Source organism: Porites lutea, chromosome 1 (genome assembly GCF_958299795.1).
Source record: "Porites lutea chromosome 1, jaPorLute2.1, whole genome shotgun sequence".
In the NCBI taxonomy this organism is placed as follows: Eukaryota; Metazoa; Cnidaria; class Anthozoa; order Scleractinia; family Poritidae; genus Porites; species Porites lutea.
This window is the reverse complement of record NC_133201.1, coordinates 47319042-47329041: the sequence shown is the minus strand read 5'-3', so window position 1 is coordinate 47329041 and position 10000 is coordinate 47319042. Positions and strand designations below refer to the sequence as shown.

At 38.4% G+C, this 10000-nt stretch overlaps 1 pseudogene; it reads left to right on the top strand.

Annotated features, from left to right (window-relative positions):
• LOC140939133 (uncharacterized) overlaps positions 1–2299 on the top strand; it is a 3276-nt pseudogene extending 977 nt beyond the window's left edge.
• Positions 2300–10000: the final 7701 nt, after the last annotated feature.

The window sequence follows — 10000 nt, the reverse complement described above, 5'->3', positions numbered from 1 at the left end:
TGAACCGTGTACACAAGGAAGTGCAGCAGTCTGGTGAGATGGTTTTTGTTGATGCTACTTCTAATACAGAAGAGCACAATCTTAAAGTGTTTTTAATGTGCACGAATAATGTATCTGGAGCACTTCCACTTGGCATCTTGATCACCCGTGATGAGCAGGAGTGTACACTTAAACAGGGCTTTGAAATGCTTCGGTCCTGTTTACCAGAGTATGCATTCAATGGTCGTGGTCGGGAACAAGGCTCCCAAGTCATCCTAACAGACAACTGTAAAGAGGAAAGAAATGCTCTGAAGTCTGTTTGGCCAACATCTGTTTTACTTCTTTGCATCTTCCACATGCTCCAACAACTTTGGAGATGGCTTCACGAGAGCAAGAACAGTATCAGCCAAGCAGATAGACCCTATTTTCTCACCCTTTTCAAGAGGTCCTTATATGCCGAGACAAAACAAGATTTTGAGAACTGCTTCAGTGAACTTTTGAATGATGGCCGTTGCAAGAAATACCCAAATCTAGTCAGCTATTTGCAAAATCTATACAATGACAAAGAATCGTTTGCTCTATGCTTTAGAACTGAACTGCCTGTTAGAGGGAACCACACCAACAATTTTGCCGCGGCTCAGTTTTTGGTTCTTAAGGATGTAATTCTGCAGCGCACCAAAGAGTACAATGTTGTTGGGCTTCTAGACAAGCTGACTATTAATCTAGAAGATCACTACAAGAATAAGCTCCTTAGTATTGCTGATGGGAGTTTTGATGGCGTGTACAGACATCGATTCTTTGGGAAAGGGAAAGACGGAAGCACAGGGTTTAAAGTCCCTGATAAAAAAGATCTTGATGCCTACATCTCAACTGTAGAGAACTTTGGCAATAATGTATTCAAAGTTGGAAGCTCTTCAGATAGCAGTCACAGGTCAGTAGTGTTTTTTCTTCGCCGTCGCAATAGCATAACGCTCTGGTGGTACAAGAGGGCATGTGTGGGTGGCCATTATTTTCCTATCTTTCCCCCATTGTCTGATTCAAATTATCTTGATAGATGAAGCAGGGGGAGGGAGGGGGCAGTGTTTCTAGGCTCCTCCCCTTTGGAGCAAAAATACATAAAACATGGGGACATAACGTGCATAACATATGAGATAATTCCTGCAGTTCATCCATATGCTGCATTTCAAGGATGTTGATTTAGCATAAGGAAGACCAAAACATGACTAATATATTGTCCAGGGGGTGGGGTACCTTTAGTAATTTCCCTTCTTGGCAGGGTTATTGAGTTTTTTATAGCAGAGTAAGAGCAAGCCCTTACTCTGCTGTTAGGAATATTTCCATTAATATCTTAGTGGATCAACCAGTTGAAGGTCTAGAATGTATCTATTACAGATTGAAAAACAAAAATTCCAGTTGTATTGAGATATTTATGAAGTGTCTCATTGGTTCTTTGTCAGTTATACAGTGGACATGACTCTTGGGATATGTAGCTGCACGGTTGGTAAAGACGGGAGCCCATGCAAACACCAGTATGTCCTGTTGGTTGCAAATCTAGCAGACTGCATAAACTTCATTCCAGTCAGTAATCCACATGAGAGGCAGAAATTGGCCTGGCTAGTAATAGGAAAGACACTTCCTGCTGCTTGTTATAAGCCATTACGCTCTAGTGATGCTGGACAAACATCACAAACTGATGGTTCTAATGGTTTTGTAACAGAGGCATCCACTAGTATGGAAACAGCACAACAAGGGCCAAACTGCTGCACTGCTGAACCAATACAGAGAAATGATGATGATGAGGATGATTCCATTGCAAATGCTGAACAATTGTTGAGAAACTCTTGTGAACAAATAATTCAAAAGCTCCAAAGCTCAAGAGACCTTAATTTGGGTAAAGGTGTAATCAGGTTCGCAAAAAGGGTAACATCCTTAACCGCTGCTAGATCTATGCATTCTAATTTGGCAAGCGCTCTTTTTACTTTTGGGTCCAGTGAGGTGAAAAAAACCGGAAATGGAAAAAAGATCCGAGTCCAGCCCAACAGAAAACGAAAGTGTGGTACTGGAAGCCGTCAGGTTGTATCAAAAGGGCGACCAGTACAACTTCAAGAACCCACCTCCAAGAGGAAGCGCAGCCATGACTTGGCTAAAGCAGTACAAACAAACACTAAAAGTAGTAAGAAGTCTGGGTCCCATACTATGAAATCCAAGACAAAGCACATGCAAAGGAAAAAATAGGAAAACAGAGAAATCTTAGTGAATAAACAATGGAATGTTCGCATAATGTTTAACATAGAGGGAAATTCACTTAAGGCAAATTGCCTAGATTAAAAACCTCTCTCCTTGGATCTGCCACTGAACAACAAGGTTATTAAAAAGATTGAGGTTTTGACATTGTAAATAAGTTTTAATTCATTTTTCCTGTTAAAGTCTAACACAACATTTGTAATGATTTCAAATTTGGTTTGAACAGTAACATGATGTACATGTGCTGCAATGACCACAATTAATTTCAAAAATCGATAATAATAATAATAATAATTTAAAAACAAAAACAATTATGTATTATAGATTGATACAATAGTCCTTTCAAATCATCTCCAATTAAAATCACTAAATGCAGGATAGGTTAACTAAACATGTGACTTTTGGTGTCTTATAAGATTTCGTTGCTCAGCAAAAGTCTTTCGACAATGATCACACTTGTAGCTGTCTTTATGTTTCTTGTCTTTATGCCTTTTTAGCTTTTGCTCATGGTCAAACGATTCATTGCATTCCTCGCAAATGCACTCATGACAACCTTTCTGGTGGTATTTAAAGTCCTTCTCCCTTGTGAACTGGGTGCTGCAGGTTGGACATTTTTTTATCTCTGCTATTCCCATATCAAGGTCTTCCCTCAAGCTCTATGCTTTATCTTTCCAGTCCTATGAAGATCATAGCATGATATTTTAAAAGGGGGTAAATATATTAGGGAACAATCGTGTATTTATGATCCCCCCTATTTTTATATAAACTAGATTGCAAAGACAGTTTTTTTTCACCCTCTATCATAATTTTTTGAGGATAATACCCCCTTGCCCCCACCCCCCCCCTTCCCCCCTTTCCTCAAAACCTGCATCCGCCACATGTAGGTTATTTCTAATTAAAATTTAGGGTAAATTAATTGGTACATTATAATGGGCCATGCTATCCCCTAGGTATATTTTAGAGTTCTTTCTGGAAAAATAACAAGTCTGAACATTATATTACAAAATTGACATTCAGCTTGAGGTCCCAGCTTGATTCAAGATCAACATTCATAACCTAAAATACTTTTAATTGGAAAGTTTGACGAGAACATTTACACTCTCGGTCCTTACAAAGTTAGCCGTGTAAACCACATAGCAGTCCACTGAAATGGGGCAGGGTTAATACACAAACACTCGCAATGTTAGAAGTTTATAACTAACCTTTCGTCTGTCTGTCGGCAATTTCTTCCACATATTGCAAACCACTTTGGAAACCTGCCCGATTCCTGCCCCCTTTCCAAGTTGTTCCTTGACATTTCTGGCTGTGGAATGATACAAAGAACGAGGAAACTATATCAGCTTATATCGAATGTAATTTCAAGGCCTACAAGAATAACGAATATAAGTGCAACACTTATAGATAACATATTTTTTAATGACATAAACGAAAATGTTACATGCGGTTTATTTTTCACTGATATTTCTGATGACTTAATCTTAATCACTTGTAATCGGATGTAAAGGATGAACAAGCACTTTATCCAGGCTGAAAATGATTGAATATTTCGGGAAATACAAAACAAACTCACCGCAACTGACTGCATAAAGGAGTTCCACCCCGTTGGCTTCTTAATTGATTTTTGTTTTGTTTCTGCACAAGAAGAATGGGTTGGTTCTGGTTCAGCTGGCTCAACTCTCGCGCACGTGGATTGCTGCTCCGCCATCTTGTAAACAACACTGCCCGGAAGTGACGTCCGAGCGTGTCAACCGCGTACGAGCTATTCACGAGGGCTGTCGTCTGCTCGGCTAGTTTTCGAAATGGCATCGACCGTTTCAAATGGCAACGACCGTTCTGAGAAATGGCATCAACCGTTTCAAATGGCAACGACCGTTTACGAAAGGGAAATTTGCGGTGGCGATACTGGAATTGGACGAGGCACTTGCTGATTGTGATGCAGGGGGGTCTTTGCTGCGCATTCTGTTGTAGTCGCGAGATAAGTTCAAGGTGATTCCCGGTTTGCCGGAGGTAAGGTTCTCCCACCATGAGGCGAAGAGCTTCGGTAGACATGGCGCTGTAGTCTGTTGGTTCTGCTGGTACGTTGGCGCCATCCAATACGGCATTTAGACGATTGATACTCCTCCTTTGCCTTTGCCAAGTTATGTAAGTTGATTTAAGCGAAGCAATTTGTGTGGAAGAAGAGCTGGCGAAAAAACGCTGTTGTGAATGAACCGAAGCCCTAAGAGAACTGACTAGGAAAGGACAGTGTACGGCAAAAAGAGGAGCACGTGTGCATGATAAGCATGTGATAATATGAATGGAACCTTTGTGAAGTCTAGTAATATATCATGCTAAGATACAGTGGACTTTGCCAAAGAAGAAGGATACATTGTAATCAAACAACTAGTTACTGTTCATTGTTCTTTCTTGTACTTTGAACTAGTATCTACTATTACTTAGTACAAAAGCTTATCCACGTTGCACGTTGTGTGACATAAGAACAGAGAAATGATTGTTGCTAGTATGTCCTACGTGTGCTTTCATAGTGCAGCATTCTCAGGTTTATTAACAACAGTTTATGCTACCATAAACTTGAACCATATTTTTTTACAAAAACAACAACAATAAGGCAAGAACGCAAACAATGCAAGCAAGTTATATTTAAACAATGCATTCCAAAAAGGTTAATCGTGTAAAAATAAGTTTACTCATTGTGCATTATTTGCATATCAATATAATGTTGTTTGTATAGTTGTTTTTAACTATAAATGTTTGTTAAAATTATTTTCAGAGCAATATAGTAAATTAATTGATAAAACGTTGCTAAGATTCAAGTTATAGATCTAAAAGAAAACAGAAATTTATAATGTCCTAACATACGGTTTGACATCTTTTATTTCCTAGAGGTGTGCACTGCACTACCTGAGATTGTTTTGTTGATTATAAAACAGGGAATAATCAGTTAACATTAAGAGCGCTATTAACAGTTTCCTTAAATAGGCCTCCCGGCCGGCTGACTGTTTTGTCCATTGTTGTATCTTTGTTGTAAAATTCAGTGTGCAAAGTAGTGTCCGATAGCCCGGGGCTAGTGGATTTTGCTATCGGGCTGGTGAATTCTGCGAAATCAATTCTGTTCATCAAAACATTTTGGGGGCTAGTTGAAATGACATTTGGGCTGTAAATGCTAGCTTCAGCTTGCCCCAATGGCAAGCTGTAAAAACGACTTTCTTTGCACCCTGTGTAAAATTATCTTTGAGGAAGAAACTATACTAAAAGGCACAATACTTGTACCTGTCAATATCCTCATGAGTATGATGAACAATAAGGGTGTTTCCATAGACCTATACATGTAAGGAAGAAAATCATTTCTGACTGAGGTACAGGATTGAAGGACTCTTCATATTTTTGCCCTTAAAATAATATTCAACACACTTACATTATGAAATATTTCCGCTGATATAAGGTATGCAAAGAAAACGAGCACTTGTTGTTCAAGGCATTGTCAAATTGGAGGCTTAGATTTCTGGAAAAGGTCCCAGGTGTTGAAGCATGATTCGGAAGTAAGTGGACCAAAGCACTTAAAATATAGTTGGCATTCTCGCTGTAGCACCCCAGGTTGAGAAATCCCGTCCCTTGTTTAATCTGGTCATTTGATCCTTTAAAGACAAGTCAAGAACACTAACATCAATGTTAATGCATTGATGATTTACATGTATAACATCTATCTAACACTGTCCAAAGTAAGTTTCTAATTGCTGTAATGAGAAATCAAAAATGGACTTCATGTATGGATGAATTAGTATTCGGCTCATGCAAAAATAGATTTTGTATTGTGCTTTTGATTCGTGTTTGTGGGGATCTGAACAAAGATCAACAGGCTCCAAAACTGCCCTTCAAAAAGAAAGTGAGTGAGCTTGCAGGGACAATATTTGTAAAGAACTAGGATTTCAGCAAAAATATATAAAAAATGCAAACAATAATCTCCCTTATTTCTAATTTCACTTATCCTGTAAATACACTTTGTACCTTGTCGATGGCAAATAAAACCCAGAAGGCTACAAGGAATCCTTTGGATAGATTCAAGATCTTTTGCTGCATTTTTTGAATATCGTGGAAGCTTGGTCTTCTCTATATGCATCCCATCATATACAGCAGAAAGTAAATCGTCGGGTTGGTGGACACTGACCACTTGCCTGTAGTAGTAATCCCGCTTTTCAGCCCTACAAAAAGTAAACCAAAAGATTAATATAGTTTTGGCTTATTTGTAGACATATAGTCGAAACAATATGAAGTCTAAGTTGTGCAATATTGAAAACATCATTAAGTCCCGCAAATTAGTTTGTGTGCAAAGTTTGAGCATTTAATGTTAATCTTTTATATTACTCATTTTTTCAGTCCCATATCGGTCTTTGATAATAGTGATACGCAAAACTGTCAACATGATTCACCATGCCCTTTTTTGGAAAAAATTGATGCAACTGGTGATGTCAACAATTTTTAATGTAAGGGCAGGAAAAGAACTTCAATGGGAAAAGTAAAGTTCATTCAAGTGGGCAAAGTGATATTACTAACAGTGGAGTGAAATATTCTAAATATTCTAAATATGCTAAAATTCAAAGACTGAATTATTGTCGGAAGCCATCTGATCATCAGATGTATGACAGCTAGTCTTACATGTACAAGTCCTTGTGTTTTTTCCTCTCATCTTTGAGGGCACTTATTGCTGCAGCATTTTTCCACACTCAAAACACTTCTTTCGTAGGCCCTGGCACTGTGGACATTTTGCACAAATGTGATTCTATCACGGAAGAAGAAACAATAATAACATTTGCGCAATTGTTTATAACAATTTACTAAATAAATGTAACTTATAAAATCTGTATCTAGCCATAAGAAAAGGGAGAACGGTACATTATGAGATATGAAGTCAACCTCTTAAAACAGCTTCATGGCAGAGAGATACAAAAATTTTTTTATGTTTGATTTTTCGAAGAGACAGAACTAATGCCAAATGCTTACCATTCTGGGTCAGAGTAAATTGTGACAATACTAAGTCAGTTGGAATTTATATATTCTGAAAATGAATTAGAAACGCCTTATATCATTGAGAAACTTCCATCACATCAAATTAACAATAAGACAAACCTTTGTTGGGATCTTAACACTGCTACCCCATAACTTATATGGACAACCTCCCTGGCTTTTCGGCAAACACTTCTTTCTTTGATTTTACATTTAAATGTAAAATATCTGCATGGGGCATGGGCTCACTAAAAGTTTCCAAATAAATATGGAGCCAAGCATCAGCCTGAATTGTTTCCACGGATTTTGTGTGATGATAAAAGTTGTTCCCATGATAAATGACTTTTCCACCAATGTAAAAGTTTACATTACAGTCAAGCAAGAGGAAGGGCTGCACCCATTTATGATTTTATTAATGCTCTATGTGATTATTTCACGCTGTCAGGTCAGTTTTGTGTACGTGTGATAATTACATCAATACAACACTATGAAAGGCGGAGAGGACACAATTGGTATAATATTGATCAAATCAATTTATGGTTTGATTTTCATCTGGTGGCAGGTAAGTGGTCAACATTTGCGGTACAGTAAACACCCGCATATAAGAACTTAAAATTGGCATTTTAATACTCAAGTTTATAAGAACCTGTTCAGCCTGGCGAGGGAAAGTGGTCCTTATACCAAAGATAACCGAAATTTCAATAATCAAAATTCTGGATTTTTAACTGTACATGAAACTAAGAATATGCTATTGGGTCTATTAATTTAGCTTGGCAAGCATATGTTTGTTATTTTAACTAGTTCTAAACCATTATGTACTAGTAGTGTAATAATTATGTGAATGTATAATGCTACGACAAACCCTCCAAAATTAAGAACCTATTAAGAACCTAATCAGCATGATTTTTCCCAAAGGACCCTGAAATATAAGAACCTGTTCAGCCTGATCTCGAAAATTCTAGGTTCTTATATGCTGGTGTTTACTGTACCTTCTCAAACTCATTAATTATTCATGCAGTCAAAAGCCAATAAATGACCTCCATTTCGGTCAGGTGGATGAATCTTGATACCCAATGAAACACCAGATGAAACACCACCAGGTTTTCATCTGAGATGAAACATGTTTTTCATCTGAGATCAAACATTTGCATTTTACTGAGATTTTTATTGATTACACAACTCATGGAAACAATGCAATACCTGTCGTTAACAACAATTCTTAAATATGAGATCCTTATTGAAGATATTGAACCTTGATTTTAACAGAGCAATTAGCAAAGGAACAACTGTTAAGTGGTCCTGCACTTACAACATCTTGAGCATCAGAACTCGTCAGACAACTTAAATCTTTCTCCTCTGAGATTTTCACTTCAGTAGCACTTCTACTAGGCCCTAATACGGACGATACTTCTGTAATTTTCTCCTTGCTACAATGAGGGACAAAAGTGTTGACACACTTCTGTAAAATGGCCCCATTTTTCATAGTAGACATACCTATCCCCTTCCCCTCTGTCCCCCTAACCCCCTCACCCTAAAATCAATGTTGTATTTTATATCATCAAGTCTTTCTTCAACTGAAAACAACATTGATTTAGGGGTGGGGAGATTTAAGGCCTTTAAACACAGTCGTATGTAAAAGGAAGGAAATTGTTACTGAAAGCGTCTGTTTTAGACAAGTGTGTCAACTACTTTTGTCCCTGATTGTCCGAAAAAGGATTCTATGTTTTACGGCTTGCGGTTGTACTCACATTATTTTTTGCGGGATGAATTGACTGTACGGGACAAATTTTTAGTTTTGGAACAACAATTTATTACATTTCGTGCTTTTTTGTTGTTCATCTCCAATAAAATGTACGCATTGTACGTCATTCAGTCATTCTCATATTACCCAGCGCGTCCTTTACACGCTGTAGGAGATCAGTTGTGTTGTAAACAGTGCCGTTGCTGTGGACGCTATCTTTTCATAAGTTTTCTGAGAAGTCAGATACAACGATGGAGGAAGTAGGTAACGATGAGTGTGATCCTGTCAGTTCAGAAGTAGAGACAAGCCAAGCTGTGTATGAGTTCAACACATGTGAAATGAACGCGCGCAATGTTCGTCAAATTTACCTGATAACCTATAGCATGGTTGATACGGAGCGCTTTCCAACAAGGTCTTCGTTTGCAGAGGCTGTTGTACAGTCCTTCGCGGACACGCCTGCGAAAGTTGTACAGTGGTGTTGCTGCCTGGAACAGCACGTACAATCGGGTGTACATTTCCACATGGCAATGAAACTGGACAAGAACCAACGGTGGCTTCCTAGCAAACGATACCTGTTAGAGAGGTGTGGTATTTCTGTACATTTCTCTGCCACGCACGAAAACTATTTCAGCGCATGGAGATATGTTACGAAAGAAGACCGAGATTATATTCAGAGTGACGGGCATCCTGACCTTACAAGTACAACTGCTCCAAGAACCACCAAGGCCTCTTCTACCAAAAGGACCACAGCTATGGAAAAGAGAGAGAAAGGTGCGTTGTCAACAGACAACTGTGAGGAGCTTAGTGATGCCCGAACAAGCACAAGGAAAAAAACGACCGGGAAAAAAAGAGCGAACAAGAAGATAGTAAAAAGTAAGAAGAAACGTATGACCTCATGTGAGTTATCGGAAATCATTCTAGCTAAGAACATTAAATCAAGAACTGAACTACTAGCCCTTGCAAGAGAGCAAAAAGTAGAGGGGAAAACGGACATCGCAGAGTTTATTGTAAATAGAGGTGCGAAAGTTGTAGCAG